Raw genomic sequence first — 8,304 nt, forward strand, 5'->3', positions numbered from 1 at the left:
AGAACATAGCTAGATTCAGTGCATTTCTAGAGCTCTTGCAATGGCATTTTCTGTGTTGGAATCATGCAGCTCACAGTGTGCACCAGGTAAATTTTAGCACAGGTCTGTTGGTTCAGGTGAGCATTGTGCCTTATTCTAGCTAAGGATCTTGTTCACTGTAAGGTTTGGCCAGCATGAGAAGCAAATCTCCCAGCAGAGGCAAGCAAGATCACCACAGGAATCCAGTTAGTAATTAGACCTATAGAAACCCTTCTAGAGCACTGAATAGTGATAAAATTTTTAAATAGGAAGTTTTGCTTGCTAAAAATTTTCGGTAGTAAAGAGAACCAAGCTCCCTTTCCCATCCAAAAGCCTAAACCCACTTGATTTATGCCACTATTTCAGTAGGGCCTTGCCCAGCAGAACAGACACACCGAAGAGAAGCCCAGAGTGTGCCTGTAATTCCAGGCCAGAGTGCACATGAGGATGCTGCTCTCAGAAGCTCCACCTCATTATGTTACTGTGAGTAACTTCTACTTTCCCCGAGCCACCCATAGATGGTGCTTGCAGTAAAGGACCACACGTGTTTCTGTGCCCTGCAACAAAAGCCCAAAGGATGCTCCTGTCTCTTTCTCTTCTGCAGCTCCCCAAGCAGAAGCTGTTGCCTTGACAACTCTGGGGTGTTCTCTGGCTCCACGGATGCTGGCAGGAGGAAGGCAAATTTCCTTCCACAAAATACAGACCTGCTAAGGAATAAACAACTAAAAGTGTTCTGATTCCTTCAGTAGTGACAAAACCAGAAAGCAAATGAAGAAACTTGTTACAGACACAGGATTTTATAAGCCAGGAGCGGCAGGATTCAAGCACTGAGAATTCACAAACACAAGTAGGGAACAGAAGAAATTGCAGTTGCTTGAGATTTCAGCAAAGAGCTGGGAATGGCTGTGGCTAAGGTCAGGCTAAGGCTCTTCTCTTTGATCACCCTTCTCTAACTGGAAGACCTCTGGCCTTCCATGGCACCACCCTTGCTGTACCATTACACTCTTTGTAAAGAAGGTGATAAAAACAAGAATGAAAACAAAATTAAAACAACACTAAAAGAAATTTTAAAAAGTTTGCAGTTTTCACTGCTTTTGTGTATAACCTTTCATAATATTAAGTAGAACTAACTTCCTTTATTTCTAATTTTGAGCAGCATTTTTATTTTTTTTTACTTCAACTCTGCTTCAAATAAACATATTTTTGAAGCAAAAAAGAAGACACAAGAAAACTGATGGTCAGGAAAGAGATCACAGTAGCTGCACTCCACTAGAAAGGACAGCAGACAGAGGTGATGTCTGCAACACAAAGGAAACATGGTGCCTTGAAGCTCTGGTTTTGTGTGTCCTGTGACTGAGCTGAGGGCTACTCAGCTGTGTGACCATTCTGTCACATCTCACTGCATCCATGAGGAACATCACATCCATTGAAGGACAGATATGCCGTTGTAATCTTTAAATTCCTCATTACCTTAAGCACATATAAGCACAAAAGCTTTTGGTTTTTCTCATTTATCAAACCTTCCCCTCCTTCAAGGGTTAGCCAAAGCACAAGCTGTGCTATATCTACTGCCAGCAGATATCTAATGATAACAGATTATGTGCATCCTTTACCAGAAATAAATTATTTTTGAAAGTATCCATTAGTAATTAGAGCTGGATTTTCAGAGCCAATAAAAGCTAAAAGTACAGGAAAATCTACTCACAACTTCATGGTGCCAATAAGATCTGTAATAAAAAGCAATGCACTCTGTATTCCAAAAGGCTGCAGCATATCAATAGACACATCTGACAAAAGCATCTAACACCACTGAAGCTCCAGCATGTATTATTGTATTTTATTCAAGGAAAGCATAGACAAAAGCTGCTGGAGGAACATTTCTGCTAGCAGTTAAATTTAACATGTAACCAGGTAAGACCAGGCTTGATACACCAACCTGCTAGTCAAACTAATAGCACTTCTATTTTAAGCTAAATGAAAGGGGATTAGGGTAAGAAAACTCCCTCTATTGACCACTGACATTGTTTATTACATAAAAGGTAATTGCTTGGAGAAGATTCCATCTCTTTTTGCTGCAGAAAATGTCTTGGTTTGCTGTTAACCCTTCTCCCATTACAGTGCAGCCACACTCATGCCACTGCTCACAGAGGCATAGAGAGCCTTCTGCATGATTGAGGGCAAGAACTTTGTAATGCACTACCTTTATCTGTCATATTTTGGTCTACAGCAGTAAATTTTGTATGCTTCTACTGACTACTCCCTGGAAATATGGTAAAGATGTGGCCTTTTATACAAAGATAAGGTACACAGAAATGATATCCAGAGAAAATATGGTAATAGAAAAGAACAGGCTCAAACAACAATGAACAGCTCACAGTCAAATCCAAAAGCATTAGAAGATTTCAGGCTGTGTTGGTAGAGTACAAATCCATCTTGGATCAAATTATTCACCCATTTACTGTGGTCCCTCGCTTGGCCTGGCAATTAGTTCAACTGTGGAATGCTACTTAGGAGTACATTCACAATCCCTACATATTCTCTGCAGCACAAATGCACTTTGGGAAGGAAGAACTGGATCCAGGGCTGCCCATTGTAAACAAAACAGCCATTACTTCCCCAGAGGTGCTAAAGCTGTGCCTGGAAATAAAATAAATAAAAAATTAAAAATAATTACAAATAAAACATTTCTAATTTCCTACTTGGTATGCTGGGCAATATGAGTGAATGTACTCAACCTCGTCATGCCTCTGTTCTGTCATCTCTAAAACAAGGATCACACTACTGCCTTCACAGGACTCACTGCTACTTTTTGGCTCTGAGAGGGCTGTGAATTTTTCTGATCTATGTAACATACATGTGGAGCTTGGAAACTCTGTGCATTTCTGTAAGACAATTCTCTCTTGTTAGGCCATACACAAAGCTCATCTGTCAAGGAAAACGTTTTGTTAGCAAAATTCATTCAGCAAAACAACATCAACAAATAAGGAAAACACAAATCTGATCTTTAACACATTCTTGAGGAACTCACCTGCACAGACAGAAGGTAGAAATTAATGTCAGTGGATGGGCCTGATTTACAGAAAGAGATTTTTCCATTTTGTTTAAGAAACAAAGTGAAGGAAAAGGCTATTTTTAGAATTACAATTTGAAATGCCTGTTGGAAAAATTATGGAAAGCAAAAGTATATTTTGCCCTCTTTTTTCCTACCACTTCTGATTCATCATTGCATGACACAATTTTTGCAACAACTTACAGTAAAATATTGAAATTGCTTTAATCCCTTAGGGATGTAAGCTACTTTGTACATGCGTAAATAAACTGCTTTATGCTAAGCACTGAGTCTCAGTCTCTTCCCCAAAACTGTTTAAAGTAATTTTGGATATAATTAGCAACCCCTGAGAACGCAATTAGTCTATGACTGGCAATTCTGCAGTAATGATTCCCCTCTTGTCAAATGGGTTTTAAATTGAAAGGTCATTTTGGATAATAATTTCTATGATTTTACCTCTCTTTCCGCTCAAAGTTAAAACTTGAGTTAACTCATGGTGTCTTAAGGGAAATGAACATGTTTTCTTGGAGTGTTTTCAAAAGGTATTATAACCTTGATCAACACAGAAATCTTTCAGAGCTGCAGTTTTGTTTCTCAGAGTAAGTCCTTAGCTTTACTCCAAAATTCCTCAGAAAGCTGCTACTCATAGCATCAAACAAAAGGGTGATTTTTAACAAGTTTTGTGCTTGAGTCTGTAGAATTTGCTCCCCTAATGCACAATGCTGCATTTTCATTTGCATTTGTCTGCTTTCACTGAGTGTAAGCAGGCCCTCAGTTACCCTTCAGCTGACTGGTGTCAATGGTAATAACAATACATTTTTATTTTTCGACCACTCAAATGTAAAGGCAAGTCAGCTCTGCACATGTATGCACCCACACACAAATGTAAGTAATATATGAACATTTCCAAAGGACAACAAGTCCTTTTGGAATAGTAATGAATAGAGAAATCATCTTGTGCCCTGCATGAGATAGGTGCATTTCAAAATTTTCCTGTATAGCTTCCATGAAAATTGGCCCCTAAGCAAGGGTGTGAGTCATTGATGAATACAGCTCTGAGGCTTCACGCTGTGCAGCAAGAGCTGTAAAAGGCATTAGAGGAACAGAGGGGAGGAGGAGGAGAGAGAGAGAGGGTTAGGAGGTTATTAAATAAACCCTGGTAATGGTTTTACATGACCGTTTTCTGAGCGGTGTTTGGAGCACGCACACCCCGCCCCGCCGGCAGAGCCTTTGCCGGGCGGGGCGCGCCGGGGCTGCTCTGCCCTCCGCGAATCGCTCCCGCCTCGCCAGAGGCGCTGCTCCCACTGCTGCCCTGCCGGCGCTCGCTGAAACCCGGGACCTACGAGTAACGCGAATTACCCTACGGCACATTGTCTTATAGTAACTTTTCAATTGAATATTGCAGCGAAAGGGTGGGGGGTTTGTCCTCTTCACCCATCGCACAAAAGCCACTGCACTGTACCAGCAACAGTGCAGCCTTTGCCAGCAGAACTATGCAAAAAGTGTAGAACAGGATAAAGAGAATAAATTTAAGCTCCCTCAAACTTCAAAAGTATTTGGTTTTAGCTCATATTTGTCCTTTTTTCCCCCCAGTATCAATGTATTAAATTGCTGTTAATTTATATCATTCATTGGTTAGTGATAAGCATAACTGATAACACATCAGACCTGAATTATGAACAATTCTCCCTTTTCATGCAGTTGTGCTTCTCCTGCTCAAGTCAGGAGGTCCAAGTTTCAATAAAGACATTGGGCTTTTGGTCAATACTTCAGTCATTATCATGCCACATCCTCCATCCTTCAGACTTCCTGCATGTCCTGATCTCACACTCACTTGTGTGGTCCCCTCAATCTCTCTTCCTATTTTCGCTTCGTCCATTTTGCAGCAGCCTTAGTGCACCCATCTGAAAGAGAAGATACAGTGTGGGCCATTACATCCCATCATCAAACACCCTGCCACTTGCAGGTTCACATGGGAAATTGATTATCAACAATGATAACTGACACCAACTGGCTACACTGGGCTAGTTATAAATAATCCAGCAAAACCTTAAATCAGTCTTTTTTCAGAGGATAGCTTAGATGTACAGTCAGGAAAAAATATTTCCCCATATTTTATATAGCAGAGGTATCATGTATTAGGAAGAAATCCATAACTGAAATCTTTATTTTCACACAGATAAATGTTTAAGGAGATTTGGCACAAACAAAAATGATCGTTTTTAACAGGTACAAGAGGAGCTTTAATTCTTTTGAAGGCCAGAAACAGTGGTATTAAATTTAAGTCTTTTGAACAAATGGGCACAGTGGTCTACATAAGTGAAAATTCAACCCAAAAGGAATATTAACAAAAAAACAGTTTCTCATGCTACAAGTACTCCTGTTCCTCTAATACCTTTAAGAGATATAATTTTAAAAATAAAACGAAACAAAACAACCTTCTGTGTATATGTATATATATATGTATAAGAACAGGAATTTTATATTCCCTTTTAACTGAAGAGTCGATAACTGACTGCTGGTATTTTAAAAAGAGACACCAACAAAACCCCCCTGAATCCACAGACACGCAGCACCATCTGGTGGATTAGCAGGTCTGGCAAACAGTTCTGCATTTCCTGCATTTACTGAACGCATTTCCACAGGCAGGAGAAGAGAGAAACCATACAAACAAAAGCATCTCATGGAGATTTGTTTAGTCAGCATCAGGCAAGAGAAAGTGAGGAGGCTGAAATTTCCATGAAAATTGTGAAATAATACTCTTTACTCATATAACACTTTATACTTTTCAGACACTATGCATAAATCTGGACTCAAAAATATGTGAACAGTACACTTACGATGACAAACATTCAAAAGTTTGGTATGAAATTTAACTAACTGCTTCAAGACTTAATTAATTTGATTTCCTTCATGCACACATTAAGGCACATGTTTATAAATTACCATTTTTTTCACTGGAAGCCTTGCTTAATGAACAGGACTGATTGCTCACCTAATAACAGTTTTCAAATAATTTTCTTTCTTCTTCTCAGGCACTATATGGTCTCATGTTCTTTCACACAAAAGCTCAGCTTGAAGAGTACAAGATTATCAGGTGCTCATCACTGCAAAGCCACAATGAATTACAGGTGTCAGTTTAAAACCCCTGCAAGGCAAGTTGCATTTTTTCTTCCCATATAGTGAGTAAAAGGAGCTTCTCACTGAGGGTAGGAAAGGAAGGGGCCCTTATATGTACACAGGGATGTGGCATTGTAGTCTCTGCTGTCTCTCTAGTAGCTTGTAGTGTCTTTAGAATTCCACCTTCCCATTGAGCCAGGTCACCTCCCTGCACTCTGCAATAGGTGGCTCTTGGCACACAGCCCTTGAGGGGGTCAAAAGGTTCAGTCCTCTGCAGGCACTCACCCAACACTGTCCAAGCAGCTGAGGCTCAGCTGAGGCTCCCTCCTTGTCATCACACCCCTGCATCACCTCTGCACCGACCCCTCTGTGCTAATCCCCATTTCTGACACTGTGCTGCAAGCTGCTGGTCTTAAGATTTTGTTTTGAAAAGACACCTGGCTATACATGTCCAGCTTCTAGATGTCTGCTCCATGTATGCTAGAATCAGGAATATATATATATATATATATCTTAAGTCTGAATTTTCTGCCTATAGAAGTTTCTCTTCTTCTTAATGGCCATATATCCCAGCTATCTTTCTGCAGCATCTGCATCTTTGTCTTGCCCACATTGGTAATGAAGCTCTCATCATCCCATGTTGCTCAGGAAGACACTAACTGTACTCAGCACATCATTCTCACAATCAGACACATCATCACTGAGCTATGAAATGTACATACAGCAAGATCAAAACACAGGTCACTGGCCATCACAACTTCATACATCCCAGAGGGCAAGCAGGAAGGTGGCGGGGGGCTGCTTGCTGCCAATTACTGTCTCAAGACACTGTGTTACCCTTGATGCTTCAAAAATATTAATCAGCACTTCTTACAAACATCCACAGCCAACTATGCCAGGTAAGACAAGAGGCAAAAAAGATCTTCCTCATGACATCTGTATTTTTTTCACAGGTAGCTTGAGGCACTGAACCCTGTACCATTTCTTTATTTTTAAGAAACTGTTGCCCCCATACGTTGCTGTTCCTTTTTTTTTTTTTTTTCAATACTTCAAGAATAATGCAGGACTGTTCTCAGGGGATGATCAGTGCCATAATCTGTACAATACTTCAAGTCATGCTTTTGGTGCATCCTCATCAGGCCTGACTTTCACCATCCTTCAGCAAACTTTTCTTCTCTAAAAATATCCCATAATACATTTATAGATATGTAGCAAGACCAATGTCTTCTGTGGTCTGTGTTAGTAGTCTGCCATAGGCCCACGTTTGTAAGAAATCTCACTGTAAACACCTTGCTCCTCCAAACCACCTCCCAAACATTGTCAGTACTTATTGCTGTTTGGCTCAGTCACCTTTGAATCATGCTTTGAATGCTTCCTTTCATGTCTTTTCAGAGGCTTTAGCCAGACAATTGTCACTGACAGAGGGTTTCTGCATCAAGGCTACCCTTCCTTTTTTTAGAGACTTTTTACAAGAGCATGTAAAACAGGACCAGGAGGAATGGACCCAAACTAAAAGAGCATAGGTTTTGATCAGATATTGGAGAAAGTTCTTTTCTGTGAGGGTGGTGAGGCCCCAGCACATGTTGTCCACAGCTACTTTGGCTGCCCCATCCCTGGAATCGTTCAAGGCCGGGTTGGACAGGGCTTGGAGCAACCTGGGCTGGTGGAAGGTGTCCCTGCCCACGGCAGGGGCCAGGAGTGTTCCGTCTGCCTTGGTCTGCGAATGGTGGAACTCAGGGGCACAGTGTAATTTACACCCCAGAAGCACAGAAGGCTTCACAAGGTGACAGGCAAGTTCACAAGGACGGACATTAGTGTTTATGGTCACCCGAGCGCAGTGTGGCTCGGGAAACGCACCTGCTAGTTGTGGAGACAATGCCAAAGGCCTGCTCACAAACAGGACACGCACAGGGAACCCTCGCAGACGCCCGTCAGGCGGTGTCCCCAGGGCAGGTGCTGTCAGCCCCAGACCTCTTTGGTGTCCCCAGCGCCAGAAGAGCCGCCCCTCTGCCGGCCCAGGCGCGGTGCAGCTGGCTCTGGCAGAGGAGCGAGGGGCTCTGAGGGGCGGCCGGCGGCTCTGGGGCTGACACCCTCCTGCGCAGCACGGCCCGGCCCGG

General features: G+C 41.9%; 1 long non-coding RNA gene across 2 annotated transcripts; it reads right to left on the reverse strand.

Annotated features, from left to right (window-relative positions):
- Positions 1-1,184: 1,184 nt before the first annotated feature.
- On the reverse strand, positions 1,185-8,206 carry LOC139595083 (uncharacterized). Of its 2 annotated transcripts, none has more exons than XR_011680856.1 (3): positions 8,045-8,206; positions 4,736-4,971; positions 1,185-2,655 (listed from the first exon to the last, which is right to left on the reverse strand). It is a non-coding gene; the product is annotated as an uncharacterized lncRNA (long non-coding RNA). The 2 variants fall into 2 exon arrangements; XR_011680857.1 differs by having other exon boundaries at positions 4,902-4,971; positions 8,045-8,170.
- Between the last annotated feature and the right edge of the window lie 98 nt (positions 8,207-8,304).

Source organism: Agelaius tricolor, unplaced genomic scaffold (assembly GCF_023055355.1).
Source record: "Agelaius tricolor isolate 1412-34295 unplaced genomic scaffold, bAgeTri1.0.p SCAF_12, whole genome shotgun sequence".
NCBI classification, from domain to species: Eukaryota; Metazoa; Chordata; class Aves; order Passeriformes; family Icteridae; genus Agelaius; species Agelaius tricolor.